The 4836-nt window shown below is 35.2% G+C and overlaps 1 pseudogene; it reads right to left on the bottom strand.

Moving 5' to 3' along the window:
- Nucleotides 1-3254: 3254 nt before the first annotated feature.
- LOC116880892 lies at nucleotides 3255-4077 on the bottom strand (annotated as a pseudogene).
- Between the last annotated feature and the right edge of the window lie 759 nt (nucleotides 4078-4836).

The raw sequence follows: 4836 nt of genomic DNA, 5'->3' as shown, positions 1-4836 counted from the left end.
TCTGAAGGAAATAACTGAATAAAAAACAAAATATATATTTACAAACATAATATTTGGTGCATAAAACTTCACAGAGAATATGTCACCAATCAACATTTTAACTGATTAGTGTGATCCAGGGCAAGTTCCTTAACTCCCCAGCTCTCTATTTCCTCATACTTGAAAGGGAATCAAAATACCTATCATTCAAGATTGTTGTGAGAACAACTGTGACAATACATGTAAAACATACTGCTTTTTCTTCATGTAGGAAGTAGGGCTTAATAATGGTAGTTATAAAAAATATGCATAAATTCATAATCTGTTTACACATATGTAAAGATTAAACATTTCTGGGCATATGTGTCTATAAACTTTAAACAGAATACAGTTTTTATTTTCTATTCAAATACAAATTTTAAAATAATAAATTGTTTATTTTTTCTATATAGATAGAACTGCTGGAAAAATATCTATGTTCCTGTACATATATATCTGCTGTATAGGTAGAAGCATCAAAATAAATGATAGTCTGGGGAAAAGTAAAATTCTTAAATATTTAATTTTCCCTGCAGCCTTTCCAAATGCACTCCCCAACACAGACACAGACTCTCTCACACCCTTCCCAACACATACATATAATCCTGAGGGGATACAATAATATTTAGCCTTATGCTTCACAATTTAATCCTTATTATATCATAAACTTCCCTGAAATCATTAGATGTATCCTAACCTTTACATTTATGCCTAGCACATGAACACATGCATTGCTACTGCTGTGGAACAAAAAATACAGACTATGACTCAACTGACTGCCTTAAAGACAGGTGTGTTTTTGTTGGCTCCTCTGTTAAATTTCTTTGTGTTCTTGGCAGAGCTGCTTGATAAAGCAGCTGATAAAGCAACCTGAGACTGTTTGATTGTTTATACACAAAACTCATTTTAGTGCCTTATAAACTACACTGATATCAAAGTCACACACAGCAGTGACACAAGTTAATTACACCATTCTCAAGAGTATTAGCACACAGGGTAATGTGGGAGGAAGGCTACAGGAAGAACTCTATTTAAACTCCGAAGACAGTCTAAAGTAGGTTGCATACTCCTGCTATCACTACCCAAAGAAGGTATCAACGTCTCTCTAAACTCCACTATTTTAAAGTCTTTGAGCAATTTGGCTTACTTTAATCTAGAAATGATGCAATCCAGGTGCAAGCACTGTATCTCTTCTACCTTTGCTTCAAATACAGAATGTATGTATGATCTTTTTTTTTTTTAAAGATTTTATTTATTTATTTATTTGACAGAGATCACATGTAGGCAGAGAGGCAGGCAGAGAGAGAGGGGGAAGCAGGCTCCCTGCAGAGCAGAGAGCCCGATGTGGGGCTCGATCCCAGGACCTTGGGATCATGACCTGAGCTGAAGGCAGAGGCTTAACCCACTGAGCCACCCAGGCGCCCTGTATGGTCTTTTAAGACAAAAATAGTAAAAAACGGAGAAAAACTGATTTTGAGTTGACACAAAATGTTCTCGAATTTCTTACTGGCCAACTTAGGCAATTTCTTAACAAATTTGTTCGCTTTAGAATTTGTAAAGCTGGACTGTCAGGCCATCTTATCCTGGATGAATAAATCCTTCTTGATTATTCTAATCTAATATGTAAGCCATGTGCTTCTCTCTGTGGAGGTGGAATTCCCTTGGGTTTTATAGTTCTCTGAGATAGAAAACCAGCCACAGTGGCCAAAAGTTCCTGCGCTGGCTCTTCTTGCCTGGGCTACATTGAAAACCCTCTTGGCTATTAGAACTCCAGAGTAAGATTAAGGATCTGAGGCACTGAACAAGGTTCAAGTTGGAAAAGACAAGGAATTGGGAGTATTTCGTAGAGTCTTCAGAAGTATTTCGTAAAGTCTTCGTACAGCTCTGTCGAAACCTTGATTTTAGTACCGTGAGACTCAAGTCAAATTTCTGACCTATAGATTTCAAGATAAAAAAAATGTATATTAAGCCATTAAATTTTTAGTAATTTGTTACATCAACAATAGATAACTAATGCTATACATATCTCAGCTATGATATATACTATGCTTAGAGACGTAGTTTGTTCATTCGCATCGCTTCATAAAGTTCCATTATATGAATATTCTATAACTTACTTTTCCCTTTAATTTTTGGGCATTTGGCTAGTTTTCAGTTTGAGACTATAAAAAATAGTTCTGCCTTAAGCATTCTTGTGCCTGTACTTAGAGAATATATGTCCATATTTCCGTTATGTCTATGAATGGAATCGCTGAGTCATGGAGTGTATGTACATTCAATATTAGTGTATGCTGTCAGTTTTTCAAGGGTTTTGTAGCCAATTGTGCACTGACCATCGGTGTATGAGAAGTTCCCATGCAGAGCATATTCTCCAGCACTTGATATTTTCAGTCATTTTATTTTTAACCATCTGTATGTGTGATGATATTACATTGCGTTTTTAATTTGTATTATTTTCATTATTAACACTTAGTACTGTTTTTAAAATAAGTAGATGTTAAATTTTACCAAATTACCTCTCTGCTTCTATAGAGATGACCATATAATTTTTCTGTTGTGTTTACATTAATATAGTGGATTATGTTGATGGATTTCCCAAAGTAAAAATACTCTTAATTTCTTGGAATAAACTTTGCTTAGTCATGAAGTGCTCCTTTTTTCTAAAACACAACTGTGTTCCATTTTCTAATAGTTTATTTAGGATATTGGAGCTAGATTGATGAGCAATATTGACCAGTAAGTTTCTTCCTTTTCATATCTTTATAGGGTTTGGTTTCAAGGTTATGCAGGCTCCATATGAAGAGTTAGTACTCATCCCTGTTTATCTGTTCTCTGGTAGATTTGCGTAGTGTTGGTTTGGAAGGATTCATAGTTTAATCGATTATGGAGTGGAATTTTCTTTATGGGAGGATTTAAAAATTTGGATTAATGTATTTAGGCTATTTAAGACTATCCATATTTTAAATTTCTTATTAGGTCTCTTTGATAAGTTGAGTTTTCAGAAGACTTTTCCATTTCATTCAAATTGTCAAATTTATTGCCTGAAAAATTTGCATATTTAATCAATATGATCTTAATATTTGGATGATTTATATGGATACCTTCTCTTACATTCCTGATGTAGGTAATTTGTATTTTTTTCTTTTTGTTTTAATCCGGCTTGCTAAGAGTTTTCAATTTTATTTAAAGTTAAAACAACTTATTTTTTTCTTCTTTATTTACTTCCAGATTTTTCTCAGCAGCTTTCATTTAGAGAAGTGTTTCCAGAATATTTTTTTCAGAGGAGCTGTTGTTCCATACATACTCTTCCATGTCTGCTTCAGTCTTATCTTTCTCCCATTCTTCAGTTTTCCAAGACTCATGGTATAAAACTGTTAGAAGATATAGTGCATAATCATAATTCTGTCTCTTTAAAGGGAACTTGTTTTGATGGTAAGTACATCTGTAGTCTTGCAGTATCGCTCTCCCACAAGTTTAATGAGTTTCTTCTTTGCATGATCATCTAAATTCAAACTGGAAAGTTTAATCCTTAAGGTTACTACTCGTGTTTTGGGGTTTCGGATAGATGGTCCTGCTGAAACATAATCAGTTGTGTCTATTTCAATGGGAAAATGCTTCTTACATTTCTCATCACAGTCCAGAGCAGCTGGCCACTCAGTGCAGAAAGCTTTAAGAGCTTCACAGTGCTTTTTAATTGCTACAGGAGTTAAATGTAGGAAATTGAGGATCTTTAATAGTTCTAGATTTCCCGCCTTTGCCAGGGGCACCCCCCCTTTTTACTGGATAGCCCATTCGAACGGGAAGAGGTACAGTAGAGGGTTTAAATGGTGCTGCAATAGGATAAACGCTAGGCCAATCTTTTTCAACAGTCATTTTCTCTGTCCTAGGAGGTAGTGCCTTTCTTCTCAGTGGTCTTTCATATCTGGGTGTTCTGTCTGCTGTACGCGGGCTTGGTATCGCGGAGCGGGTGGCCCGAGACACGGAGGTACAGAAAGCACGCAGGGTCCTGGTCCCCGGCTGCAGGGCCAGCCACGCGGAGAGTGCGGCAGCCGCCATGGTCGCAAGGACAGCAAGCCGGATCTAAAACAACTTCTTGATAATTTTTTCTGTTATATGCTTATTTTGTATTTCATTGATTTTTCAGTCTTACTATTTGCTACCTTCTTCATTCTTAAGGATTGATTTGTGTGTGTTTGTGTGTGTCTTGAAATGGATTCTTAGTTGGTTTTTTAGTATTTCTTCTTTTCTGCTCTATGAACTTATTTATGTCTATTCCTTTTAAGCACTGCATTATTAGCTCTATCCAGCAAGGTTGGATGTGTCATGTCTTCATTATTATTTGGTCCATAACATTTTCTAATTTTTAATACGATATTTTCTGTGACATACGAATTACTTAGCATTTCTAAGCATGGAGTTATTATGGTTTCCTTTTATTATTCAGGTTTTAGATAAATTCTGTGGTGAGAGAATATACTCTAAGTGATTTCAGTTATTTGATATTTTTAAAGATTTCTTTTTATGGCTCAACACACTATCAATTTGGTGAAAATTTCTGTGCAGTTCAAAAATGTAAATGATGTTACTGTTGTGTGCAGTGTAAGTGAATTTGATCATTTTGTTATTTGTGTCGTTTAAATCTTCTACTCCTCTACTCCTTTTCCTGTGAGTTGTAGATGCAGGTCTGTTAATTCATCCCCCATAATTGTGAAATTGTCTGTTGTCCATTTCGATCTCTAATTTTCTGCTTTATATATATTAAAGCTATGCTACTTACTGCATGTATATTTAGAATTGTGATATTTTCTAGGTGATTGA

The sequence above is a fragment of the Lontra canadensis genome, unplaced genomic scaffold (assembly GCF_010015895.1).
Source record: "Lontra canadensis isolate GAN:19392208 unplaced genomic scaffold, GSC_riverotter_1.0 scaffold69, whole genome shotgun sequence".
In the NCBI taxonomy this organism is placed as follows: Eukaryota; Metazoa; Chordata; class Mammalia; order Carnivora; family Mustelidae; genus Lontra; species Lontra canadensis.
This window is presented reverse-complemented; position numbering and strand designations above follow the sequence as displayed.